Source organism: Epinephelus fuscoguttatus, linkage group LG8 (assembly GCF_011397635.1).
Source record: "Epinephelus fuscoguttatus linkage group LG8, E.fuscoguttatus.final_Chr_v1".
In the NCBI taxonomy this organism is placed as follows: Eukaryota; Metazoa; Chordata; class Actinopteri; order Perciformes; family Serranidae; genus Epinephelus; species Epinephelus fuscoguttatus.
In genome coordinates this window covers 8603164-8620189 of record NC_064759.1, presented here as the reverse complement: position 1 = coordinate 8620189, position 17026 = coordinate 8603164, and the positions used below count along the sequence as shown (strand labels likewise).

Sequence of the window (17026 nt, the reverse complement as noted above, 5' to 3'; positions counted from 1 at the left end):
TAAAATCAACCTGCGTAGTTGTCCCTCCATTGTGACATTAGAAAGTGTCACATTTATCTTGCAAGTGTACTCTTCTTCAATGTTTGCTTTACTTCCTGGATTTTTCCCCACATGGCCAATCAAGAGCAGCTTTCTCACACAAGGCATTCAGAATCAGAATCAGAATCAGAATCAGAAATACTTTATTGATCCCCGAGGGGAAATTGTTTATGTTACAGTTGCTCCTTGCAAGAGAGGAAAGATACGTGAAAATATAAGAAATTTAAACATTAGTATTAACAAATATAGAGTTAAATAAACAGGAATTATTAACAAACATAAACTTAAATAAATATATATATATACATATATATATATATATTGTAAACTGAACAAGATTATTTACACAAACAAAATATATACAGTCAGGGTGAATGGGGTTATTGCACAAGTTAAAAGTTATTGATTTGATCTGGTCCGTTTGTAAATGCTGCCGTGAGAACACGAACCAACTCTAGGCAACTATACAACTTTAAAATAACATTAGCCCCTGATTCAGACCAAAGCAAGACAACTCTAGGTCTGAAAGCACCGTTAAATAACACCAAGGTACCAAGAATCCTGAATGCAACCAGTTTAGGTGCCAGAGCTTATTTGGTAGAAAAGGGGTATGAGGGCAAACGGCTGTGTGTTGAACATTTTGGAGAAAGTTAACAGTCTCTTGCATTCTGTATCTGCAAAGCACTCACATTTGCTGTAATGGAAAAAAAGGTTTTCAGGAAAAAGACAGTTTCATTTAAAGTTGAACTTCCTGCAGTATGAATCACTTTCAACCAGCAAATTAAGTATTTAAATGGACATTTACTGGCATGATGTCTGTTGCCCTGTCTGCTTGCCACCCCTTTCCAGACTTTGTCATTCCCCACTTGTCCACCTGATGCCCTCAGACTTTCCCGTCATTTGCCAATCACCTGATCCTGCTCCTCTCTGCACACCTGCCCCCATTTTGCCTCACACCTATCCCTTCTTCCAACATATTTATATATGTAAACAGAACTCCCTCTGCACAGCCAGCCTCAAGAATCAGGTGCTGGTCAGTCTCAGATAAAATCATAAACTGAATCACTGTGATGTTATTGAGAGCGAACAACACATTTCGCCGGTGGCTTCTTCAGGTTCGCTCAACAAATTCACATGAGCGCTTACAGGTGTGCTTGATATACATGGGGTCACGTGACAAATTATCAGTGATTTCACTTTTCTTTTTAATGTTTTTTCTGTCGCATTCTTCAAAAACATTTTCAAAAGATAATTTACAATTCATCCCAAAAGCAAATATGTTTACACAAATCACATAGATAAAAAACAAACAAACAAGATTCAAGAGCTACAGGAATAATACTGTATGTGCTTTAACCTCAACTCATTATGTAGAAGACTGAGATTACATTTTATCAAGAAAGATAGCCTGCAGGTCCTACTTTTTTTATATATTTTCTTTTATATATGTACAATGTACTGGCCAATCTCCTGCCTTCTTGTTTTTCTCCACCATAGCCTCTTGTGAAGGCTCTTTAATTCTCTTCTGCCAGCATCTTAATTTATTTTTCTTCCCTGTTGCACCAGAAATGTGACATTTACAGTGTATAAAAAAAACATTAGTGAGAACCATTTAGCACCGATTTAGTTGTTCAGTCTTCATGCGGCCCAGCAAGAAATATCCAGTGCATACAGTTTCAGGTGACTCTAAAGCAAACTGATGAAAGGAAAGCATGCGGGGAAGATGTTCCCCTGCAGTTCTTAGTATCTAGACTATTTCTGTCACACTAATTATGTAAATGACAGTCCTTTTTCATAGCAGTTAGCCTCTTTTTGATTTCCTCCATTTAAATTATGTGTGAGGTCTTTATCATTGTAGAAAAGTTCCGGTATAGATAGACTCTGACTCTACACATGCTTTTTCAATAATACCCAACTGCACGACAGAGATGAAGAGAAGAAAAGCTGCTTTACAAGAAAAGAAACAAAAAACAACAAAAAAACAAACACCACGTGAAGATTTGCAATTCAGATACCAACACTGATTTTAGAGTCATTCCCGGTTTGTTTTGGCAATTAGCATCACGCTTTTCGCTCCATCCTCTCAATCTGGGAGTTAATAAGAGTGGCTCAAAATCCAATCAGAGCTGATTGCTTAGGCTCTGTATCACGGCAGCTCTCTATATTCTGACACTTACTTTGACTCCCTCTCAGCTCAACTTAACTGTCTAAGAACAGCGGACAGGGGCCTGACATTAATGAGGTGCAATCAGCGAGTGGCCAGCTGTTAAAAAAAAAAAAAGAAAGTTAGGGACGAGCTCTTTCTCAGCATTATTTTCTCCCGGCCGCCTCCTCACACCTCCCTAAGGGATGAAAACCCGCAGCAGACAGCCGCTGGTGACGGCCTGTTTCAGGGAGCAACCAGCTGTGTTACAACAAGCCACATGCAGCTTCTGTCAGGCAACATCAGCCAATCAGGATGTATGGTAATGAGTGCGGGAAGGCAGAGTGGTTCAGGTTCAGGAACGGGTGCAATTAGATTAGAAAATGGAGAGCTTGATAGCGGGAAGGAGAGGAGGATGGACAGGAAAGATAGAGGAAGGGAGGTCAAAACAGAGAGGAAGAGAGGGAAAGTTAGAGAGACCACGATCGCGACGGCGCTTGGCCCCAGATGCATGACGGCTGGGATCCCAGCAGCGTGCTGTACAAGGCGACATTTACTGCAGGCCAAACAGCTGGGGCGCGTGGGAGAGCGCCAACACAAAGAGCTGGATGCAAAACGAGAGACCAGGGAGAGGAGAGGAGGGAGGGGAGTGAGCGGAGGTCTGGTTGTCTGTACGAGCTGTCACAAGACGTGGGAAATGCGGCTATGGTTAATTAGAGTCAATGAGACTATACAGAACGAAACGTTCAGATCCATGGGAAAAGTCAAGGTACAGAAGTTCAATGCCAGGTCAGAGAGGGGGCCAGTGTGGGTGGAGCAGACTGGGGAGACGATGCCAGCTGCTTCTTTGTGTGTTTGGTCTCAGGTAGAGTCAGAGATGCTAACAAGACTTTCAGATAATAGCAGAATAGGCCAGGATGAGGTGTCTTTGGGTACACATTACTCAGTATTCTGACTCTGGATATGCCTCCGAAATCTGTGAAACTTTAATATCACTGCACCGTATAAATAAATTCTGAGTTATTTAAAAAGGTTTGTGTTCACACCATACAAACAATCAGTACGGTTGTATTTCCCACGGTGCAAACACGAGGGCAACGGGGCCAAATTCAGGTCAGGCAGTCATCCCACATTTAAACTCCTGACACCAAACAGCACGCTCTCACACACACCCAGTGCTGATGTTAGAGTCTTGTTAATGTGTGTAACACAGCTCTGCATAACGTCTGTGTCATTTATTACATTTGGCTGGTGCAAACAAGCTCCTGTGTTGCTGTGATAGTTAAACGTGGACCTGTCGTTCTGCACATATGTAATATGTAATTATCATACATGCTCTCCCACTCTCTGCTGTTCTGCATGTCTTTACATTCACAGTGGCATTTCATACATTATTTATCGAAGAAGCCATCAAAGCGTTTTATCACATATGTTGGTATGATTGTGGATGTGACAAAATATAATTTGAATTTGTTGTTTTCGATGCATAATTATATGCACATTACTTACAAGCCGAGACGACAGGAAACCAACATAAGACAGAAAATATTTCATGCTCACTGACTCAGGTTGAGTCCATAATTGGCCTCATGCAGGAAGTGTTACACAAACAAATTTCTCTTATTTTTGTTTATATCTAAGATTTGATTTAATTTTGTTAGTCCCTACTGAGATCCAGGATTCAACAATGTTCTCTCTCAGTCTTAAAAATTCAATTCGTAGCCCCGGCTACCATTTGCTTAAATCACTAAACTCAACAAGCTTACATAAGGAACTGGCGTCTATATGGGACGGGCCTTTAATTCCTTTCACGCAAAACTGTTGCTCAGCAAAGATGGGAAATATATATTTTTTTATTGAAACCAGTATGAATATTACTAACATATCAATTATGTGTCATATAACAACACTTGCATCACGGCACCCGGCGCACCGCGTCTTTTGATTGGTAGACCCTTACGGACTAAAGGAACATGAATAACTTTACGGGTAATTGAGGAATGGACACATATTCTGACTTTATGACAGCTTCAGAGGAAGGGAGTCAGCACTTATGTTTTCTTAATGCCAGTAAATCTGAATGAATTACAGTCTTCTCTGGTGCTCATCGTTTCAGTAAAATGAAATGAACAGAGATATGGAGATGTGTAGCATCTCCATGTTGACAAAAGATGAAACATTTGTATGTGTGATGTAAACAGCCAACTAATTTTAGCTCAAGTGTGTAGTCAACAATCCAGTTTTATACCTCCAAAGAACTTCTAAAAATGAACTGCTTGGCAGCCAGACTGAGCGTGTAATTTAGACAGGCCTTAATTTTCAAAATGTGTAGCCACACTGGGCTAGTAAAAGGGACTGGGCGTTTAATTGGGACCAGGCTTTTAACTGAAGTTTTACAGTAATTGAGGAACATTATTTCTATATTTGAGGACATTTTACACAATGTGAGGTACTTTCACTTTAAGGGATGCATGATATTGTATTTTTTTGCCGATATCCCATCTCATTTGTCCGATAACTGATACTGATCAACACGTCCATTTCTTTTCCCCACCTAAGTTTAATAATCATCAAGTCTCTTCTGTAGTGGAATTAACATCATATTATGCATGCATACTCTTATCTTGACGGCCCACCAGCAGATGGAGACAGGAAATATAATGCTTTTCAATGTATGTAATATTCATTCACTGTGCAAATTAAGAAAAAGCATGTTGGCTGATTCTGATAGTCAGACATGGGGGAAAATCACAAATGTGCAAGTCACAAGCAAGTCTCAAGTCTTTACCTTCAAGTCTCAAGCAAGTCCCAAGTTAGTTGTGGTGAATCAAGCAAGTCAAGTCCCTGCTATAAGTCAAGCGAGTCAAGTCGAGTCATTGCTCAGGTCAAGCAAGTCACAAGTCAAGTGACAGCAAACATCTCCTCATGATCCACTAGCTACATGTCCTCTGAATATGGTGTGAAAAAGTCCGGTCTCTGTAGGCAGCCCTGGCTCCTCAAATGGCAACAAAAACATTTGGGTCCAGGCTACACCAACCAGCCAGCACGAGACCAGCGAAAGCTAGCTCCATTGTGTTCAGGGTCCGTGTTAACTGGATATTCTCGGTCATTGACTGTTTTTTTACAACAATGACCGGAAAATCTGAAGGCCGTCAGTCATTTGACCGGTTACAATTATCACCCCTGCCCACTTGGCGGCGGAGTGCACAGTCAGTGGTTTAAGTGGCTGCCGTTTTCACACTGCAGAGAAAAAGTCATTCATCTGCTTCATGTAGCGTTGTTAACATAATGGCCTGGACACACCAGATGCGTTAGTGCTGCAGAAGTCCTGCGAGTGTACTCGCAGGCGCTTGACTGTCCACATAGGCAGCGCATTTCTCCTGCGCTCTCCGCGCCTGTTAAACATTAGCTCCGCTCGTCTGTTCCCGTCAGTACTCGTTTTTTCACTTCAACAGGTCATTTTAAACATGCTTGTTGGATTTATTAAAAACAAACGAATGAAAACTAAATGTCTTTGAATATCTTTATTATCATTTAAAAACGAAAATTAAAATGACCGGTAAAAATAGATTATGACCGGATTTTTACGACCCTGTCAGTCAAAATGACCGGCGACAAAAAAGTCTAGCGCAACGTCTGATTGTGTTTGATAACATTTTTGAACGTAAACAGAAGTGACGCCCAACGGTGCTTAGCATGCCTTTAATACTGAATTAAAGCCAAGTTCTTTCGAGTCATCTGTCTCAAGTCAAAGTCAAGTCTCAAGTCATTAATACAAAGTCAAGGTCAAGTCGAGTCTTTTATCAACGTTAGTCAAGCAAGTCTCAAGTCATCATATTTGCGACACAAGTCTGACTCGAGTCAAGTCATGTGACTCGAGTCCCGCATCTCTGCTGATAGTTAATTTTAAAGCAGATATCGGCTGATACGGATGACGTGCAGATGTTATTGTGCCTCCCTACTTTGCTTAAATATTTGATTTAATGCTACATTCTACTTCTGCTCCACTTCAGAGGGAAATACTGTTATTTTTACTCCATTACAAGTATTTGATGACTTTAGTGACTAGTTTATTTACAAATAAATAAAGCATTGTCGCCTCCCAGCAAGAGGGTTCCTGGTTCGAACCCAGGGTGGGGGGTTTGGATCCCAAGGTGGGATCTTCCTCCGACAGTCCAAAGACATGCAGACATGCTACGTTAATTACCCCGCCTCTCGCCCAATGTCAGCAGCAGTAGGCTCCAGCCGCCCCCCCCCCCCGACCCCTAACAGGACAAGCAGTTATGAAAAATGAATGTTGATTTTACCACTGCAGAAGTTCTCCTTCTTGCAGCCTGTTTTGGTGGCATCTCTCCAATTCTTGGCCATATGCCCAAAGTCTTTGCACACGGCACAACACCTGCCCTTATAGAGTGTGTAGGGGGGTGTTACATATGCTGTTAGGTTACGCATGATCAAGTGGGATTCATCATTAAGAACAACTGGGTAAGAGCAGATATGGAGAGTTAAGAATGTTAAGTGACTTTTTTTCTTTTAAAAGAAAAGAAAGGATACATGCGAGCATAACTTAAGAGGATTTTGCTGCAATAGGTCCATTGTTTTATTCACAGTAGGTTTTTTTTCTTGTCGAATGCTGTTTAAGTGTGTTCAGACTGACTGCAAAGCAAATATTGGAGGTGGCATGGTTGAAAAATGTTTGCGCTTGAGTGAGAAATTTGGACTAATATGACATTTTATGACTCAAAGTCATGAAAATACAGAGATAAGAAGAAAATGAGAGCATTTGTTAGAAAGAACAATATACCTACACTCCGCCATATATTGTATAATGGAGGTAGCTACCGTGACGTGACCCATTGGTTTATGTTTTCCCATTCTGAAACCTTGAATATGGCATTATGGCCGTTGCTGTTTTGGATTTTGGAGCCAGAAGTGAACATATTGAGCAAGGGTGGATCAGACTGAGAAGCTGAGGACACTACCTGCAGACAGCCTGTCACTCAAAGCGGCCACGCCCTTGATAATGTGCAACTTTAAGCCTTAATAAAATTGAAACGGGAGTTATATAAGAATCCCACCCCCGTACAGCTGTGATGAACAGGGAAATTTTTAAAGTTAAAGTTTTAACATGGGGGTCTGTGAGGATTGACTCACTTTTGGAGCCAGCCTCCACTGGCCATTAGAGGAACTGCGGCTTTTGGCACTTCGTGTTGGCTTCATTTTTCAGTCCTTTAGGTTGCTGCTTCCACTCTGCACATACTGTGTACCATCCATGTGTATATTGCTGTTACATATGGCAGCTTGTGGCAAACAATTACAGTCAAATTTTGTGAATAAAAAGTGTTTGTGCTCAATGTAAAAGCACCTTATGAACCTCGGTTATAGTAACAGTTGATAATGTTGGACTGCACAGGTTCCCTACTTTTCCTTTAAATGTCTTTTGTTTAAAAAAAAAAAAAGCACACATCAGGTTAAATCTCTAATCTGATTTCTGTCCTACCAATATCTGTAATTGATTCTAACTGTAGGCTCAGTCCTTTCAGAATGAGATGACTGTAATCCTTTTGCAGCGAGTCTGTCACTCCCCAGCCTTTACACCTCGACAAACCACACTTCCTCTGGCAGACGAATTCAACCAAAGCTCATATGTGTGACATTGTTCAACCATTTCGTGCAGGCTGTGTAACACAATGGTGTGGCATGCTTTCAGCGTGCTACACTACATCATCAGGACTGCAACAGAGGAGGAAAAAGGATTTCTGGAAGAAGCCTGCTAGCGCCAATCAGGAGGCAGCTCCTGTGATGTAGCTAGAGAGCTGATTCAGTTCGGATCCCAACTCTTCCTCCCGGGCACAAATCCAGAGGTTCATTGTGAAACCACGAAAGAAGCAGGAGAGGAAGAAGGGGAGGGGGAAAAAAAATCATATGCTGTCCCCTCGGGGAAAGTGAGTGCTTTGGCTAAAAATACTCCTCCAAATTTCTCAATCACGCTCTGTCCTACTGCGCCACAATGCAGGAGCTTTAGAAGTTAAAAGGCGTGGAGGAATTAACACAAAGAAATAGGCCGCCATCGCACGTAACGTGAAACGTATTCGTCCCCCCTCCCTCTGCTCCTAATCCCTCCCTTCTTCCCCTTCCTCCACCACTGGCTGCCTTTAGAAATGGAATTAATCCTTCTGTGATCTGTGATTTTGTTTTTTCTTTCCTCCCCTCTTCATTTTGGTGCAACACGAACACCCTGTCCTTTCCCCAGAGGGATGCTATTGCGTGTGCGCATGGTTCACGAGGCGGTAGATATTAAGTGGAAAATGAAACCGTCTTTGCTTGCTCTCTGATCCCCTTAGTTGAGATGAGTAAATAAGGAATGGTTTCAATTAGGCAGTGGGAACACAGCCGCTGGCGACTTCTTAAGTTGCCTTTAATCGCTGTGTGAGCTGCTAATAATCTCATCCAGAGGCCTTTAAATACACAGGCTCTACATTTATTTATCAGACCAAATTTTATTTATCATGCTGTCCCCAGAGCAAAGTGTTGCCCAGTGCTAAATTTCGCCTCATGCTGTTGTAAGGATGTTTACTATGCCCTGAAATCGTGTTATCCAAGGCGAATCTCTTTGTTTGCGTGGATGAGAGCAAATTAGCTGCCGTATAACCGCTGTATGCAAGTGTCAGCGTTGATGTTTTATACTGCGAATATTTAGGCCTTTGAAGGGAGTCTGTGGTCGATCACACAGGCAATCTGGTAAACCTTACATGGCAAACTGGCAGCCAATTACTTCACTCAGTCTTTTTGTTTACCCTGGAAGAAAATTCTTTCTCATATCAACAGAGAAGAGCCCTAAACTCACAGAAACAAATCGCTTCATGACAAATAATGAGAAAAAAGGGGCTTCTGGCTGACAACCAACAAATTGGTTTTCTGGAAAATTGTGTTAGTGCAGAGCCGTCAAACAGACACTGCCATTAAACACAGAGGAGGAAACAACAGAGGGGGGATGTATGTTTGAATGTATGAAGAGAGAGCGATAGCTGTGTCGTCAGTCTAATGGAAAGATCAGTTGCTCTCACTGTTCATGCTGAATGACAAGTCAGGGGTCAGGATAACTTTTATGTTGTATGAGTAGCAAGAGCTGTTTGAACCAAAGCCCTGCTGTTGTGCAGTTAGTGCCAGTTAAAGTGAAGAACTCAACATCCACACATGTAGAGGAAGTGCTGATTGCTGTGGGGATGCAGCTCAGCCCACAGATGACTTGTCAACCAAATAAGATCAGATAAAACTTTATTGATACCACACTGGGGAAATTCACAACATGGATATTTATATTCTATACATGGATGTATAAAAATAATGGATGTAGGCACCATGATGTCACGTTTTGAAGCCTCAAGTTTGGCTTTTTGACCATCGCTATCTTGGATTTTTGGAGCCATGAGTGACCATACTTGGAGGAGAGGGTGGAGCTAATCCTTACGCTAGCTGCTAGCTTGGTTAGCACGGTGCATTTAAAGCTTATTGTAATAATGCTTATCAGTGTTTCCCACAGAATTAGATTCTATGTGTGGCGGTAGCTTATGATGGGGGGTGGGGCGGTCAGCAAACTCTCTGTTTTGCAAGTTTTCCTAACTGCGTTTTATCAGGTTTATCAGGTTTTTTGGAACTCCATGACAGGTCACTAGACTATCACAGGGCTGACACATAGAGACAGACAACCAGTCACACTCACATTGACACCTACGGACAGTTTAGAGTCACCAATTAACCTGCATGTCTTTGGACTGTGGGAGGAAGCTGGAGCACCTGGAGATCACCCACGCTGACATGGGGAGAACATGCAAACTCCTCACAGAAGGGTTCGATCCCCTCACCCCAGGTTTGAACCAGTGAGGCTGTGAGGCAACAATGCTAAGCAGTTCGTGAAGTTTGAGTTCTGGGTTAGAGAATTGATCAGATCCATGGATGACAAGAGCAGCTGCTACAAAGGATGAGTGAAAGACAATCTTTTAGACTCGTTCTGCTCCGTCTGTGCCCAGAGTGCGTTCTGTGCTCCAAGAGTGTGGTGCAGTGAATAAGCAAACAGTATACATATTCCAGCAGCGCTCCTAATGAACTGTCCAGCTCCAAAATTAAAAAACTACACATGGTGGCAAATTCTCTTATTGTGGCGGGCTGCCACAGATAAATGAATGCGTGAAAACTAATGCTAATGCTAATTTTCGCTTGTGACAAACCATTAAAACAAAATGTACTTACTGGAAAAACTGAATATCTGATTGCTTAGAGGTTTTTAGTACAGCCAAACACTGAACAAGAGTTTTTTAAATCACCCAAAGGTTGCAGTTACTTATTAGTCATGAGCTGAAAACACACCGAAATAGCGACGGCTTTGGCTACACTCATATTCTGTGAATCTGGGGTTACACCATAACTGTTACCTAACTGGCGCTGTCACTGTGGTAGTCAATGGACTGCACCCATCTGTCATTCCCTTAATTATGCACAAATTTATGCCTTAATAAAATTCAAATGGGTGAGTTATATAAAAATTCACCCCCTGTACAGTTGTCATGAATGTTGAAATTAGCTATAAAAACCAAAACCGGGGCGTCGGTGGCTTAGTGGTAGAGCAGGCGCCCCATGTACAAGGCTGTTGCCGCAGCGGCCCGGGTTCAACTCCAGCCTGTGGCCCTTTGCTGCATGTCACTCCCTATCTCTCTCCCCCCTTCACGCTTGTCTGTCCTGTCAAATAAAGGCTAAAAATGCCCAAAACATATCTTTAAAAAAAAACAAAAAACAAAAAAAAAAACATTTTTTTGTACCAGATTGTAAACATGTTTATCTCTGCTTTAAAGTTGGGCATTATAACATGGGAGTCTGTAGAGCCTGACTTGCTTTTGGAGCCAACCTCAAGTGGCCATTAGAGGACCTGCAGTTTTTAGCAATTGTGGATTGGCTTCATATTTCTGCCCTGGAGGTTGCCACTCGATCGAATAGAGTGATATAGTTTTTGTTCTCTAGATTCTTACAGTTTGAGATGCTTACTGTCTTATTCTACTTCAAATACAGACCATAATGTGGTTCTTTGTATTTTTTAAGTCAACATTTACATTGAGGTCTAAAGTTCATTCATATCCTGGAAACAGAAATGTCAACACAAGGTCCGTTTCAGTAGTTTTTCTAAAGCTTTTGATCACATCACATGACCATCAGAGCATGAGGAAGTCTCCAAGGTCAACAGTGAATCTCAGCTTTCAAGCCAACTTGGACAAGAAGTGCCGAGAGGAAAAAATGTTACTTTTACAAGTCTATGACAGTTGAGCAAATTCTATCTGCTAATGAAGATCATGAGATATGATCAAAAGCTCCAGAACTCAAACTAGATGGAGCTTGTGGTAGGATTGTTTTCTTATCAACAGTCAGATTGAACCCATTTAATTATCTGACTGCAAAAATGTAGAAAATGTAATGCTAACATCTGAGCCCAAATTAAAAAGGGAGAGAATAAAAAGATGACAAAGCAGAATAAGGTCATTCACTTGAAGAAATAACAAATAACTCAAGGAATTAAAAAGGGAATTAAAACAGTCTTGATTCGCTGTGGGGAAACAGTTTAGCGGTGACAGACAGGTGGTGGCTGAGTGTGTGTTTAAAGAGAGAGAAGTAAGGAGGGAGTATATGTGTGAACAAGCCCCTGCCAGTCTCTGCATTCAGTTCAGAGTGAAGATGTAAACATGCATTTTGAATATGCATGCATGAGAGAGCTCATCTAAGGAGCAGAATAAATAATAAACACCCGTTCATTTTGTTCCTCTGATGCTGTCCTTCCACACATGGCCACACATATTTAACTGACTCATCACTGGGAATTAGCAGCGGCCCTAATTTCATGTGTATTATATCTGGATAAAATCCAAATATGATTAATATACATAGAGAGCAGGAGATGAAGGAACTGATAGAAGAATAAGACAGCAGGGGAGCCCATGAACAAGGAGAAAGAGGAGGACAAGAGGAGTAACAAAAGAGGGAGATGAAGTAGAGGGAGGCGGATAAGGAAAAGAAGAAGTGGGGAAAATGTTCTAAAAGAGGGGACTTAACATTTATGGTGACTTGCATGAAAACATTTTGACAAGCAACCAACAAATGCATGACTTGCATGAACATGTTATGAGCAATACAAAAGCTTTGTGATGTTTAATAGTTGCCCAGAGAAGCTGGAGCCGCTCTTCCCTTGACACATTATAAAATATAGTACATAGATGTATAATTTCAGTGTTTGATTATGTTAGTGTCGTTATCACCTGCTGTTATCACAGCAGCAAGACCTTGGAAGTGGCACCCTCTACACCCCACTTAATGACATGCATTTAAATTATTTCAGCATCTGGCTGCCGTGCTTCTTAAACCACCTCAGGAGCCAAGGAAAGGCTTTTTCCTTTGGTAGTTTGAGCAACTGGAGAGCGATGCATCTCCAATATTTCTTACATGTATTTAGCTGGATTAAAACAATGCAAGAGGCTGCGTTGGTGGGGGGTGTGTTGCTTCAGGTGCCAGTGAGACAAGAAAATACAATCCAGTTAATGAGTCTGAAGGCTTATCAGATGCCAGAAGACTGAACAGTGGTTTAAAATACACAGCCTGCTCTGGTTGTGGGCTTTCAACTAATTACAATGTAAACCCATTGAGCCAGGACACAGCTGTTTGTGTCCAGTGTGAAAAGTTGGTGCTGTTTTAATGTAATGTTACATGACTTATGTCCATCCGTGACATACTTGCATCACTCACGTGATATATATTTACAACATGTTACGCGCTTATCGGTTGACAACTTCAACCACGTGTTACAATGAGTTTGTGTGCGTCGCATATAGACTTTAATAGGTGCATCTCATAAGCTGTTCTCTGAACACTGGACAGTGTGAATCAGGTCCAGATAGGGATGCACCGAATATTCGGTAACCGAATATATTCGGCCGAATATTGCAAAAAAACACACATTCGGTATTCGGTGGAATAAGTTAAAAGCAAGGCTGAATAATAGCGGCGTGTTTTGATAACGCAATCAAACAGTGTGCCGTGATGCGTGGAGTAAAATGTCAGCAGTGTGGCGATCCGTCCATCACTGCACTCGCATTTGCGACTAAAAATAGTTTTGAGTGAGCAAAATAGGCTTAAATCATTCAGCCCGCTGTGCGAGCAGCCTACAGATTTCAACCAGTAGCAGAAACGAAAGAAGAATCCCACCAATTGTGGGTTGAACAGGGGTCACAGACACAGACAGGAATGTATTCCTGTCAAATACAGCGGCCATCGGCTTACCAGCGACGGATAAGTCGGCTCCAATAATATCCTCTTCTTGGTGTCATGACTGCCCAGAAGTACCTGAACAGCCGAGCCAGCCGAACACAGGTATGTGACGTGTCAGAGGTGAAACGAGCCGTTCACAGCCCACAAACCTCACCGCACTTTAGGGACTGTTCTTTACTTGTCAGGGGAGGAGGGTGGCTGGTTGATTTTTATTTTATTTATTTATTTTATTTTGATCCCCCCTATGTTAATCACTTATTGATGCTGTTTTTGAAGTATGAATAAGTCAATAAGTAATTTATTCCATTGAAATATCATTGATGTATTATAGAAAAGTGATTTATCTTTTTATAAATGACAAAAGGCACATCTGCCTCATTTTCGCTGTGGTATCGTGATACTACTCAGAACCATGATATTTTCATTGGTATCGTACAGTGGGATCCAATTTTGGTACCGTGACAACACTAATCTGGAGGGGGTTCATCTGCAAAAACTAATGAAAAACTAAACAACGATATTCGGTATTTGGTACTCGGTATTCGGCCAAGCATTTAATATTATTCGGCTTCGGCTTCGGCCACAAATTTTCATTTTGGTGCATCCCTAGGTCCAGACATTGTCTCTTTTAAACATGTTGCACGCAACAGGTGATTGTCCATGTCAGAAGAACTCTCACATACTGGAAATATTCCATTTGGTATAGGCAAGGGGTGGCACCCAGGCAGAGCATGCAAGAGGCAGGACATGATGTGGTTACACTGTGGTCATGTAGCCGATTTGTAATTTGGTTGTGAACAACCAAGTTTCTTACACAACCCTGTTCCTTGAATTTGTCAGACGATTTTGGCTTAGGGCTTCACCAGTTACCAAACGTTGCCATTTCTACAGTAAGATATTTTTGTTGCCATGAATGTTTTGTTTTTTTCATTTTGCATGAACCACATGATGTTGGTGAAGATTCTCAGTCATCCAGATCATGGTAATCTTAAGTGCTATATCGTAGGCAACTGGACTTGCTTGAGTTTCTTGAAGACATTTCACCTCCCATCCAAGAGACCTCGTCAGTTCTTCAGAACTGAAGTGAATGAGAGGTGAAACGTCTTCAAGAAACTCAAGCAAATCCAGTTGCCTACGATATAGCACGAAAACCGTATGATAGACACGTCATGAACACTCTCACTCACTGTGAATTCTCTTGACAATGACCTGCTCTATTCACACATGGGCTCAATTGGACATTACACAAACTTTGTACAAGCTGGTAGGATAAAGTCCATTTAATGCCTGATCCAACTGATTTGGACATTTGCGTTCTCACATACAGCCCTCTGGATAGTGTCCAGATAAGTTCAGGTTTGCAGTGTATGTGTGAAAAGGGCGATAGCAATGTGAGAGGGTGTCTTCAGCATCAATGATACTCGTAAGGGTCGTGGGAAATGCATTGGTATTTGACAACATGGGATGCTTAGAAATATAGCAAGACAGGATTTTGTAACTGGAAGGTTATCATGCAGTTATTTTACCTGTTGTGGTGAAAATCATGAGTTAAATGGTAGAAATACACCCCCACATTATTAAGTAATCAACCAGGAATGAGCTTGTGCACATAATTTGATGTTGTGGTCCAAGAAAAAGTTGAGCCAGGTTCAACTTTTTGTTCACCAGAGCCCTCTGCCATGTTGACAGACTGGCCTCTTTCTCTTAGAACATCAGATTGATATTTGATCTGCCTCAAGACACAGGAAGTTGCTAGGTACAATTTAATTGTTTACCCAACAAAAATCTGAGTAGGCCCCACTTAATTACCTGCTCGTGACTGCGAGTCACCACTTCCACATACCAGTGAGTGGTATGCAGCTTGGAGAGACCATTTCAACATCTGGCCAATCTTGGAACCCATCGACTAACAGTTTGATGACAGTAAGCCTCTGGGGGCAACGGCCAATTTTCGGGAGATCTGGTGCAGCCTGGGCCAAGACTTCTCTTGTGTGCACCAATCATTTCAGATGGAAACCAGAACAATTGCAATACCAAAATCTTGGGATCAAGAGTCTGTATACGTATGCAGATATCTGTCTCCAGAGATAAACAACTGTCTAGAATGTGTCTCAAACAACCTCCTGAAATTTGAACATTTTCACTCTCTCTAAGGCTCCTTTGCTGCATTTATGCTGGGATAGCTAGCTGGTCTGAAGTACTAAGTAAATACAAGCACAATAAGGGCTTTGCTACTGTAAAGCTGCCTGTTTAAATCCTTCAAAAGGCTTGGAAAAACACATGCGTTGGAAAGATTTTCTCCCTGCCTTCCCTGCCTTTGAGCAGGGCATATGAGCCCCCAACAGATCAAGTGTAGCGTTTGCATTAAATGAGGAGCATGGTCAGACGACATGTATGCTCAGTCAACTTTCCGCTGATAATTCTCACTTCCATGAATAATAAAAGAAAAAGATCAGTCAACTTTGAATTGAAATCTTGCCTCTGACACTGGCTCACTTCCCCTTTTAAACCCATCTGCCATGTAAGCACCTCTGAGCTGCAGTCTGCTGCATTTCCATCACTCAACACATTTAAAAATAAATGAGTAAATATGAAATTAATAAGCTGAAAGATTGGAGCGCCGAGGCTCTGCACACACACGCCATGCACCGCCTCTGGGAGAAATGGTTCGAGCACATTTGCATCGGGGAGAAAATAGCCCGGCATATATTATCCACCCGCTGCAACTGATTTCTGATCCTGCTGCTCCTATCCACCACATCTCTCGCTCGGTGATATTGCCTCGCCTTATCATGATTAGAGAATTGTTTGTTTCTGTTAATAGTAATGGCTCAATTAGTAGCTGACGTGTTCATACTATCGCACAGCATCTTAGAGGACAGAGTGTTTTTGTTTTCTGTCAGATGAAAAGAAGTTGAGGGAAAATGCTGCTGTGTCACTGGAGACAGGAGGAATTTATATCTGGTACAACACAACATGATTTTCAGTACCTGCCAACACAGGAACGAAATAAACAGATAAAGCCGAGGTCCTGTACTGAAGTGCAATCTTTAGATTCATCGTTGTTTTGGGAAAGAGGTTGATCATAGTGATGAATCCTGCAATGTTCCCTGCCATTCTACGCAGCACTTTAGCGTCTTCCAGCTCTTTTGTTTTGGTTTTCGGCCCGCAACTTCACTGTTTCGATTCACTCTCTCTACTCTCATTAAGTCAGTAGTATAGGCTGATTTATTGTAGAGGGTATACTGTGATCTCCAAGGGGTGGCAGGGCCATGGTTACCATGATATAGTCGCTGCCCCTTGATGCCAAAATAATCAAAATTATTGGATGCCTCTGTGGGGTCCTTGTCCATTACAATCAACATACTCCTTATTTGTCTAATTAAGGAAAAGAATAACTAGCCTATTTGAAGCCACTCATGAGCACACATTCACACACTGAATCTGAATAAACGTAGCCAGCCAATCAGGACTTGCCTACCAGAATACATGCAGAAACAGCTTCCTCAAAGGATGGAGTCACCTTGTCAAGAAGTAGGC

General features: G+C 41.8%; 2 protein-coding genes across 2 annotated transcripts in view; one reads left to right on the top strand and one right to left on the bottom strand.

Moving 5' to 3' along the window:
• LOC125892546 (cysteine-rich venom protein) overlaps window positions 1-17026 on the top strand; it is a 201552-nt gene that overhangs the window by 101847 nt on the left and 82679 nt on the right. The gene's annotated exons all lie outside the window — the stretch shown is intronic.
• LOC125892545 (raftlin-like) overlaps window positions 1-17026 on the bottom strand; it is a 172282-nt gene that overhangs the window by 95807 nt on the left and 59449 nt on the right. The window lies entirely within an intron of this gene.